General features: G+C 36.4%; 1 protein-coding gene across 5 annotated transcripts in view; it reads right to left on the reverse strand.

The window, feature by feature from the left end:
• The window catches only part of LOC129733122 (centrosomin), a 51,602-nt gene extending 39,933 nt beyond the window's left edge, over positions 1 to 11,669 (reverse strand). For 2 of the 5 annotated variants that reach the window (XM_055694708.1, XM_055694704.1), the window contains exon 1: positions 11,493 to 11,669. The gene's annotated coding sequence lies outside the window, so the exon portion shown is untranslated. Of the gene's footprint in view, positions 1 to 10,826 lie in introns of all 5 variants that reach the window. The other 3 variants (XM_055694705.1, XM_055694703.1, XM_055694702.1) reach the window with 3 other exon arrangements.
• Between the last annotated feature and the right edge of the window lie 732 nt (positions 11,670 to 12,401).

The following is a 12,401-nucleotide window of genomic DNA, read 5'->3' on the forward strand; positions in this document are numbered from 1 at the left end:
GAGGCTGCTGCAAATGCACAGCAGTTTGATGCTTATTACGATTTGTTGATACTGTGCATAACAAGCGGTATAGGTATACGAAACAAGTCCGATTTCCAACAGAAAAGTTCGGCACGTTCTGCTCACGATGCTGAGTCTGTTTTAGAAAATTCACAACACTTCATTAACAAGGATGTAACGCTTTGAAGAAGACGGTTATGGTTAGACATCACAGCAGAATTTCGACCTTCACACTCATGTCTACCATCGGCAATATCAAACACGCAACAATTTGCTTCCATGCGACACGGGGATGGGAACATTTTTTTCTTCCAAGCCGCACAACACGTCACAATACAGATTATTTTGTTGCCTTAATGAGAGCTCAATCGGTCTGGCTCAACAGAATGTCCACAAGAAATCGTTTTTGTACATCCGTGTTACGAAACTGAGAAAATCTGTAAGAACTGTAAATAAAGGCGGGTCTAGAATGAATGAGATGTATTATTCGTACATGAGTATTACGACATACGAAATAAAATTTTTCGAAAGTTGTAGAATGCACAATGGTCCAGAAACCAAATTTAGGGGGAAATCCACCATAAAAAAAACAACTATATTCGATGTATTTTATTTCTAAAAATTCATAACTTTTGAACCAGTTGATCGATTTTCGATCTTTTTGGGTCAAATTAAAGGTAATTACTTCTAGTCGTAAGAAAAAATACCAAAAAATAAAGTTGGGTGCTTTTATATGCATAATGTATAAAATTATTGAAATTTTTGTCTTTTTTTAAATTGAATTTACTCAAATTAAAAAATAACATTTATTTGAAAATTCCTCTATTTTTTAGAGACAAGTATGCCCTTTAAAATGAGACCAAGAGATATTTTTTATGTTTGATGAAGAAAAATATTGATAACTTTGAGTAGAGTTGAGATTTACAAAGTCAGCATTGCAAATTGTTTCTCTTAAAAAGCTCTTAAAGTCGTTCAAAAACAGTTTTGAGATGAAACTTGAAATAAAAAAGTTAGAGCGCAACATGTGTTTTTTCAATATGAATCGGTTGTTTTCAAAGATAGAGAAAAACTTTTTTTTACAAAGTTACTCAAAATTAATGGAGCTATAATATTGTAGAACAATTTTTTCTTCTATCTACAAAGATAAACAAGTTAGATACTTGATTGCATCGATAATGTTGGTCACTCTAATTTTTGATAATTTTTCAATAAGCGCTTTATCATATGTAACAACTTTTTAGAAGAAAGGTTTTCTCTAAAATGTTACTAGAGAGCACTCGACCCAAATTTCCCCTTAAATTTGGTTTCTGGGCCATTGTGGAATGGTATAACTTGAAATAATTTAGCCACACCTATTCTTCCAGTAATATCATTCCACAACGTTCGAAAAATTTATTATGTCAGAGCGGATATCGCACGCTATCTGACCATGAAGCATTTATGCAATAATTGAATGAAAATTGCAATTATAGCAATCGGCCATTTCAAGGCTACTAAATGTATTTGGAAGAGCATGATGATGGTTATTAATAAACTGCAACTGAGATTTGATGCTGCTGCAAATGCACAGCAGTGTGATGTTTATTACGAATTGTTAATAATGTGCTTAACACGCGGCATATACGAAACAAATACGATTTCAAAATGACTGACACCCAAGCAGCCGGGTTATCTTTCTTGTAAAAGTATTCTACTTCAACCTTGCGGTCGTGGCTTTGCACACAACCCTCCTGTGATTTTTTTTTCAACTAAAGAATGTACTTTGAGTTTTTAAAAATCATGGCACAGATGGATTTTTTTAACGCAAATTTTCCGAATATTTATAATAAATGAATCACATTTTTATTCGGAAATGAAATTTATAAACTATTTTCATCCTCTTATAAGATTATATTAAATGTTTTGCCGATTGACTCTAGTCCATTCTGGAGAATATAGATTTCTACTCATTGATGTGACATGCGACATGCCATTTAAATAAAAATAAGCTGAATAAGGTTAATTAAAATCAGGTTAGCTTCTAGAGCAACGAATAATGCGATTGTAAGAGGTACCGGTATATACCACTATTGATATACCATTGTATATCAATAGTGTCTTACCTCTAGCGTTCGTTCATATATGGAAACATTTGTATAATACATAACGCGCTCAGGGGAGAGGTGGAGGAAAGGTATCCAGCGAAGTGTTACACTGCATAAGACCACCATGCAAATTTGCGTTACTTAGTTGATGGGGTTTTGAAAATTGCCAAATTTCACGTTACGTAATATACGAATATTCTTTAAAAGGACTCTAAACGAGATGGTAATTAAAGACTTGAAACAAAAGATGCGATTCTCACTTTATGTAACTCGTGTTAATAATCTGATTATTTTCACAGTTAAAAGGAGTAGATTACTGAAAAACAATAAAGGAACAGTTCTACAATCATCTATGCCGGTATCTGAGTAAGCTGTTTGAAGAATGCTAGGGGCAAGACACTGCGTAACCCAATAGGTGATTAGTAATCCCAACAAAAAGAAACAACCGGTGTCATCTTGCAACCTGGATAGCTCAACCCAACGCGTGAAAGTCCTTCACTAGTTGGGCTACGAATTTAGTGCAACGAGCGAAATTCGATTGTATTCATTGTTACTAAGTGTTTATCGTTGCATTTTCAGACACTCCTCTAGTTACATCAAAACTCTTTGAAGTCATATTATCGTTGTTGTGATGTTGGTGTATAGAAACATAGTAAAACGATATGTCAAAAGTACAACCGGCTATATTGCAAAAAAAATTCCAAAGACTAAGGTTGTTTATTGAAACAACCGATGACCAAAATTCATCACATCTTATAATATACTATTTCGATGCATTCAAATTATAAATCCGGTAAAGCTACATACCTTTCTACTGATATTCATTCATTTTAGAAGCAATTCACAACTTGAAACACATGAATTTGCGATTTTCATTTGCTTAGTTAATAAGAATCTACTAACAAGTAGAAAAAGTTATTTGCTGTCGCTTGGTAATGCCTCGTCTTCAACTGTACAAAATAAAAAAACGCTTCTCCGCTCGTGCCTACTTGTTGATCAAACCGTTTCACCATGTCCTATACGCTATGGTTGGGAAGTTAATGTGATAAATAAATGATAGATATTAATATATATATCAACCATTACCGAAATATTTTTCATGAAATAAAGTTGTCAAGCCCCTAGAAATAATGTGTTTTCCTTCTTACAGATGCTTAGCAGGGTTAACCTGTAGTGTTTTTGTCGACAGATTTATACCAGTGTGTTTGATTGATTTCGATAAAAGTAGTATAAATTTTGTTTATTTTCCGTGTAAAAAGCATTCTTTCCACCCCTAGGGAGCGCTGCAAAATTCACTGAGCACTTAGCAGTTTTCGTATCACAGATGACCTTCCGTTCTGTGATACCAACCTAACCTCAAACAGTGTTGCCGATTTTTACTAACATTTCTTGCTTTGAAATATTATGATTCATAAACAACATCAAGAATATTTGACAAAACAACAAGTTTCGAAAGCGGCATTCAATAAACACGAATAGCTAAACGAGTGGAGAGTAAGGTTGCTTCAAGAGTTGAGAGTCAAGAAGTTCCTTGGAACGACAAAGACGAAAATGGTATGGAAAAAGTCCACAATTTGGTTCCATTTATCACTCATTCAGTATAACTTATAGATTCGATAACGATGGAAGTGATAGAATGATTACTTCAATTATACTAAATAATTTCGAATTACTATCATTGACGTTTAACAAAGTTTACTTGTCAAAGGTGAAGAATAGACAGTTTCGTGTGAATTACAACCACAGCATAAGCACTGTGATACTTCGAGAAACTAAACCGCAGACTTAGCCAACCATTCACACAGTAGATGACGCGTGTAAATTTCATCGCAGAAAAAGCAAATAAAAGCGAAACGTTTTGCATTGACCGGCCCGCGGAGAACCAGGATAAAGTGTATCACTTACGTGCGTCGGATCGTACCACGATGTAGTCAGTCGTGTGATTCTAACAATGCGAGACTGTGGGATACAATTTTAGAACAGGATGCCTTGAAAAACCCGACATCTAGTTAGCAGGTTCCATCAAATCCGTCGACACTGAAGTTGACAAGCAGTAGGTGAGGTCGGAAAACGACTTGAAAGAAAAACGTGTCGTACGGCGAAATTAAGTTTCAGGTCCACATACCACCGAAAGTGATAGTTTGTGTAGGGGAAAACAAGTCGGCGTTTTACCTTTTCTTTTGTTTTCGTAGTGAGCATTAAATTTAAAGTAGCTGAGGAGGGTAATTTTAGAATAAAGCGCTCACATTCAAGTGTGAAATCTTCGAATCAAGAACTCTCACCAGAAAAGATTCAATGGTTTGTGTTGACATGCTTTTGCTTTAGTATCCCCCCTTCTCAAATCCCCCTGCGGATGTTGGAGCGATATGACTCACGCAGTTTTCCAGCGTAAACTATCTTTCGTTCGGCCTCAGACAGGAGATTCGATACCTAAACATTCTTAAGATTGATGGTTGCAACCGCAGCAGCATCATTTTCAGTTTTCCACCACCCTGCGTGCAGTGCTTGGGCCGGTTGCGTACGTGATGCGCACGTACGACTCGAATTCCAAAAGATGCAAAGAGGAAAACCAATTCATGGGATGAAATTAACGCAGTATAGTAGAGAACGTTTTCCATCGTTCCTCACGTTTACGGTGGAATTTTATTTTTAAAACCGGCCTCCTCACTTTGGGGAGCGACTCTCGTACCACCTAGCCATTGAACTGAGATGAAAAGCAACCGGATGTCGGGAGAATTTCTTCTTGGTTACTATGGGCGATAATCAACACTCCACGGTTAACGACGGACATCAAAGTGGCCATTGAAACCGGAGCAATGTTTTGACTAGGATTAGTGCTAATTAATGATTATTTTACTTTCCGACGCTTCCAAAAGGAATCAAGAAAATGGAACAATTTAAAGAAAACAAAAAGAAAAAAACAAAAGCATCTGCTTTGTCTCAAAAAACGCGATCAAAATTCGTTCATATTTCTGCCGTACGAGTATCTAGGACGATTTTTTTTCTCTTCCCATAAACATTTCACATCAGTGTGGTAACATTTGTCATTGTCAGAATCACGCTTTTCAGACGGATGCTAAATTTTCGTACATTTTTCTAGTCATTACGTGCACCGCACACTTTGTTTATGTACTGTTCGTTTTCGCAAGCTTTAAAAAATCTATCTTTCCAGACGCTTGCGGAAAATAATTCCATACTTCGATATGGGGCGCAACCGGTTGAGAGAAGACCACACGAGGCGAATTTTTTGTAGCCTTGAAGAGACGATAAATGCGGGTATGTCGGGGATATTTCCGGTGAATTTAGTTATTTTTAATGAACTCGTCTTATGCCCCGGCTTGAGTTCAATTTAACTGAACTGTGATTGAATTAAAGGTCGAGGTTAAAAAAGGGTAATCTTTTAATTTTGTTTCAGTATTGATACAGTGTCAGTGAAAGAATAAATTATGGTTCCGAATTAGAAACAAATATTTTTTTTGCAACTCCCGAACCCAGATGTCAGCAAGATATAGTTGCGATACTCAAATCTATTTTAATAAAAAGATTTTCGAAGCTTTCTAGAGGCCAAAATCGGCCAGTTTTTGAAAACTTCTGAAAGCGAATCGTTTTCAGCACTTCTTACGAGGAAGAAAGGAAAGCCAAGAGAAATAATTTTAAAGAAAAAATTGGAAAAGAAGCGAATCTTTTTCGGTTGTCACTAGTAAGGTGCGTTATTAAATGTCGTATGAAATGTGAATTTTTTTTTTTATTTTTTTTTTTAAGGGGGGATTTGTTAGTAGCTTAAGTATTTATGGTAAATATTAGTAAATAATGAGTATGTGTGTCCAATCACAAATGGTGACTTCTCAACACTGTTAGAAATTTGTAATTTTAATTGTTAGGATTTGTTTGCTTTCGCAATTAGGACTTATCATTCGTAGGGATTTAAACCTACTTGTCAGAAAAGGGGAAGTAAACTTACAACTAACTTAATTGCTAACTTATTGGCTATAAAGAGAGCTTATCGTAGCAATTGAGGATTGCAACGATTTTTGTCGAAAATTGTTAATAATTTTATTTGACATAGCTTCTAATGGTTCAACACCAGTAAGTCTATGTAATTCGAGTGTACCAAACCAAGGAGGACGCTTCAAAATCATTTTCAGAATTTTATTCTGAATCCTTTGGAGCGTTTTCTTCCTTGTTGAACAGCAACTTGACCAGATCGGTACAGCATAAAGCATTGCTGGTCTAAAAATTTGTTTGTAAATCAAAAGTTTGTTCTTTAAACAAAGTTTAGAATTCCTGTTAATGAGAGGATATAAACATCTCGTATATTTGATGCACTTGGCTTGTATACTCTCAATGTGCTCTTTGAAAATAAGTTTTTTATCATAAATTAGTCCCAAGTACTTAACCTTGTCGGACCAACTTAAAATAACCCCATTCATCTTGACAACGTGATTATTGTTTGGCTTGAGGAAAGAAGCCCTAGGCTTATGCGGAAAAATTATCATTTGAGTTTAAGAAGCATTGGGAGAGATTTTCCACTTTTGCAAGTAAGAAGAGAAAATATCTAAACTTTTCTGCAATCGACTGCATATGACACGAACACTTTTTCCTTTTACGGAAATGCTTGTGTCATCGCAGAACAATGACTTTGTGCATCCTGGAGGCAAATCAGGATGATCTGAAGTGAATATGTTGTACAGGACTGGACCTAAGACTGAACCTTGAGGTACACCTGCTCTGACAGGAAATCTATCAGATTTTGAATTCTGATAGACAACCTGCAGAGTTCGATCAGTAAGATAATTTTTAAAAATTTTGATTAGGAAAATTGGAAAATTAAAAGTTTGCAATTTCACAATCAAACCTTTATGCCAAACACTGTCGAATGCTTTTTCTATGTCTAAAAGAGCAGCTCCAGTGGAATAACCTTCAGATTTGTTAGCTCGTATCATATTAGTAACTCTGAGCAATTGATGAGTTGTGGAATGCCCATGGCGAAATCCAAACTGTTCATTTGCAAAAATTGAATTTTCGTTGATGTGTGACATCATTCTGTTAAGAATAATTCTCTCAAACAGTTTACTTATTGAAGAAAGCAAACTGATTGGTCGTTAACTTGAAACTTCAGCTGGGTTCTTATCCGGTTTTAAAATGGGGGTAATTTTTGCATTTTTCCATAATTTGGGAAAATGTGCAATTTTGAAGCAGCAATTGAAGATTTTCACTAAAAAATCCATTGTGCTCTCAGGGAGATGTTTGATTAGTATATTAAAGATTCCATCGTCACCAGGTGCTTTCATATTTTTGAAATTTTTAATAATTGATTTAATCTCATTCAAGTTAGTTTCAATTATTTCTGCAGGTAAAAAATTCTGGGAAGAAATTAAATCAAATTGACGTGTGACTTCATTTTCAATTGGACTCACAAAATTCAAATTTGAGTTATGAACACTCTCAAACTGCTGAGCAAGTCTTTGAGCCTTTTGTTCATTGGATACAAGAAAACGTTCACCATCTTTTAAAACTGGAATAGGCTTTGAAGGTTTCTTAAGAATCTTCGACAGCTTCCAAAATGGTTTTGAATATGGTTTCAATTTTTCAACTTTAGTCTCAAAATTTTGATTTCTCAGAAGAGTAAATCTATGTTTAATCTCTTTCTGTAAATCTTTATAAATAGTTTTAAAAACAGGGTCACGAGAACGTTGATATTGACGTCTGCGGACATTTTTCAAACGAATTAGAAGTTGAAGATTTTCGTCAATTATTGGTGAATCAAATTTCACTTGAGCCTTTGGAACAGAATAATTCCTGGCATCAACAATTGCACATTTTAATGCTTCCAAAGCGGAATCAATATGCACTTCGTTTTGCAAATCAAGCTCATTATTGAAATTTCTCTCAATATAATTTTTGTATCTTTCCCAATTAGCTTTGTTATAATTAAAAACAGAGCTCATAGGGTTTAAAACTGATTCATGTGATAAAGAAAAAGTTATTGGAAGATGGTCAGAATCAAAGTCAGCATGTGTGATCAAATCACTACATACATGACTTTGATCTGTCAGCACCAAATCAATTGTTGAAGGGTTTCTTACAGAAGAAAAGCATGTAGGACTATTCGGAGACAAATAGAATAGTATCCTGAAGAACAATCATTGAATAAAATTTTGCCATTGGAATTACTTTGAGAATTATTCCATGAACGATGTTTAGCGTTAAAATCGCCGATTATGAAAAATTTCGAATGATTTCTGGTGAGTTTTTGTAAATCACCTTTAAAATAATTTTTGAGCTCGCGTGTGCATTGAAATGGTAAATATGCTGCGGCAATAAATAAAATCCCAAGTTCAGTTTGAACTTCAATTCCCAAAGTTTCAATAACTTTCGTCTCAAGATGGGGAAGAGCACGATGTTTGATTCGGCGATGAATAACAATTGCAACTCCACCGCCGAAACCCTGAATCCTATCATATCTATGAACCACGTAATTGGGATCATATTTTAATTTTATGTTAGGTTTCAAAAATGTTTCAGTAATAATTGCAATATGCACATTATTTACTGTTAAAAAATTAAAAAGCTCATTCTCATTGGCCTTCAATGAGCGAGCATTCCAATTTAATATTTTAATTGTTTTATTTAAAATCATTGCTAAATTTTAAATTAGAAACAATTTTAATAGTAAAATTTGTGCCTATTTGAATGGCTTCAAACATTGATTTTGCCTGCAACATGGCGTTCATAAGATCGAACATTGCCTGTTGCAAAAAAGAAAGTTTACCTGCCGTAATAGGCCCCGGGCAGTTGACATTAGAAAAAATATTTTCGGCAGCAAATTAGTTGGAGTAATAGGTGTACAATTATTTTCTAGCGTGTTTTGCTTACCCATATTAACGGTCATTTTCGAACTACCAACACTAGGCGGTATAATGTTCGAACTACCTGTAACCTGTGCATAAGTTAAACGGGTATGCAAAGGAGTAGGTAAACTATGAGTCACTGGTACGCTTGGAGAATTTTGTTTTGAAGTTGGTTTTAATTGAGAAATTGAATTTTGTTTACCTTGCCTTGCCTTAACAATTGCTAAACGGACTGGGCATTGATAAAAATTTGACATATGGTTGCCGTTACAATTCGCACAGCGAAAATTTTTACTCTCTTTCACAGGACATGTGTCCTTTTTGTGAGAAGAGTCTCCACAATTAAGACATTTTTGGTCCATGTTACAGAATTTGGAACCATGGCCATAACGTTGGCAAGTACGGCATTGGGTGATATGCTTTTCACCTCCGCCATACTTCCTATAAATTTCCCACTTTACACGCACATTATACAAAGCATGTGCTTTTTCAAAAAATTTTAAGTTGTTAACCTCATTGCGGTTAAAATGAATTAAATAATTAACAAGGGAAATTCCAGTTCGCTGACTGTTTTCGCCTCGTGATTTTTGTTTCATTAGAATTAATTGGGTAGGGGCTATGCCAAGTAATTCTGTTAAAGTAAGTTTGATCTCATCAACGGTTTGATCGTTGGTGAGACCTTTCAAGACAACCTTGAACGGCTTGGCGTTCTTGGTGTCATATGTAAAAAAATTGTACATCTTGTCAGTTAAATACTGAACAAGACGATCACGACCCTTTACTGAGTCGGCTAATAAGCGGCATTCACCTCTACGGCCAATTTGATAGGTAACTTTAACGTCAGAAACAAACGTTGGAAGTTCCTTTTTGAATATATTAAATTCAGAAGAAATAGTTACCACAATAGGTGGAACTTTCTCCTTTTTTAAAGATTTTATATTTCGTATAGTTTCATTATTGGTAACTTCCATTTCACCAGCTTCTTGCTCAGGCAAAATATCAAAAGGATTGTCACTACAGACACTCGATGTGTCAGAAAGAGATGCCTCTCTTTTCCTCCCCACAGCGATGCGAGGTTTCTTTTTCCGTCCAGCCATTTCAGGTGATACGAAAAAAGTTAAAACAAATGTTAAATTCAAAAGTAGGTAGTCTTGAGAAAGACTGATGGGAAATAACTTTCAGGTAGTCTTTAAAAGACACACTGACAAAACACAAACTTTGAAGCTATAGGCAGTCAAAGACCAGTCCACAAGCAACCGAAAAAACGTCTGATCTGTAGGACAGTTCAAGACGCACTGATGTATGAAATGTGAATGATTATCAATTCAATACGGCTACCAGATCGAATATATGGACAGCTCTGGCACATTGTCAAATATTCGGTTCAGTGTGCTGATTCCATGTTCCAAGGTTTAATCTGAAAGGGTAACTATGATTTTTTCGAATTAATTTCTATTTTTATGACGACTTTCTACACATCAACATTAAAGTTTATTAGAGCAGACAGTATATGTAGTTAGCGAAGCTACTAAAAGTAATTATTGTAATTTTTTGGATCTAGTGCAATATCAACAGGATGCAATCCTGATCCTTATTTCTATATGCACCCTCACAGAAAATTGTCATCCCGAAACAGGATCCGACAAATCCTTTGTTTTGTTTAAGCATATTATTATACTTCTTTGCGTTTACTTTCGATGCTATCTGCAAGCATTTTCTAACGAGTCTCTTCCTGTCCTTGAACCCGCATCAAGAAGAAGTGTAAATCCTGCCTCCTGTCAATCCCTTTTCTTCTGAATACATCATCCGTACAAGCGCATGTTCGCGATGAATCATTCCCTCGCTTTCGAGGTGATCCTTTTTCTTGTTGTTGTACAACAAGGAGCAGCACCTTATCGCACTAAGGAAAATCTCCTAGGGATGGAATTACGCACTGATTCACACACTACACGCAAATGTTAGCGTTCTAATAACGCACATTTTAAAGTTAGGGTTTTTATCACTATAAAAAATATCACTCGACACTTTATTGACGACATTCAGCCGCCTGCAGCAGCTGCGTCGTTTGTTGATATACGCAGAATTCGCACTGTGGTCACATTCTCGCCACTGACTAGACGGGAGCGTCAGGAATTTAGTTTTCACAGCACTTATCCGAATGGACTTTGAAAACCTCACCCGCTGCACAGTTCGAAAGCGCGCAAATTTTTGGCACCTTAATCCAAGATTATTTATAATCCTGCCTGTCCGTGTTTCACGGCACACTGCAAAAATAATGTACAAAACTCGCGTCTCCCTGGCCAGATACCAGCCGATACGGTGCTTCTTCCTCAATGGGTGGTTCGTGTGGTGCTGTCGAGATGCTGATTGTGGTGTGTGACGATATTTCCCATCCCGTCCCACAAACACCAACAGTAGCAGCAGGGGAGATTAAAAAACAACCATGCGCATGCTCCGCGGAAGCTGCGATGGCCGAACAAACCGCGCGGAGCAATCTGATCGAAAATCCTTGTATTCTTCGCGAGTTTACCGATTAAACTTAGACGAAAGGACAAACCCAAAAAGGAATGGAAGACTGGAACACTTCAAGGCACTTTTCCCGGATCTAAACACTAAACACAATTGTGCTAATCAAAGCAAGCGCAACGGCTTTTTTCTTGAAACGGAAATAAAGTGCGAAGCGCGAATTCAAATAAGAGTTTGCGATCCACCCGACGGAAGTCTCAATACGATACTGACTCTGACTCGACTGACTGACTGGGCTGGGAGAGAACATTCTGATGCGAAGATTCGGTTCTCTCCTATCGCTTTTGACAGGGCGCTCTGTGTTTGTGTGTGGTGATTTCTGGTTGTTTTCCTAGCAGATGTTGCTGTTGTCGGCATATGGAGAAAGGCATTTTTATCCTGGTTGAAAATTCTTTCAGTTGTTTCTCTAGTAAGCTTCAATTAAAATTTTATTTTCTTAGAACATATCAGGAGAAACAGCCACTAGGTCATAAACTGCACCCGACACCTTAGAAGATAGGGCAATTGCAATTTTTGTTCGCACTCGCACTAAGTGCGGTGTGTTCAGTCGTTAAATCTGTATACGATCTACCTACAGTGACATCGACTACCAAGGGTGCCGGGTTGGACCAGAGGAGCTACCATCATTGCACTCAATGGGCCGTGGATTTGTCGGCATGCAACATATGTTAGCATTATCGAGTCTCTTATTCTCTCTTTCATTACACGCGCGCTCGTCTCTTCTTCCGTTACGGTGTTGTAGAACTAGTCGGGAGAAAAAAGACGAGGGGTCCAGTATAAGAAGTTTTCGCATGACTAGCAATTTCGCAGCATATTTTAAATGTTTTCCGTAAGCTATTTCGGGCTGTTTTTTTAAAGATGCATTATTTCAGAAAATTGGCATTTATCAAAAACAAAATTCATTGTATCGTGTTGTATTCCATCGTAGATCGCTAAATGA

This window comes from Wyeomyia smithii, chromosome 3 (genome assembly GCF_029784165.1).
Source record: "Wyeomyia smithii strain HCP4-BCI-WySm-NY-G18 chromosome 3, ASM2978416v1, whole genome shotgun sequence".
Taxonomy (NCBI): Eukaryota; Metazoa; Arthropoda; class Insecta; order Diptera; family Culicidae; genus Wyeomyia; species Wyeomyia smithii.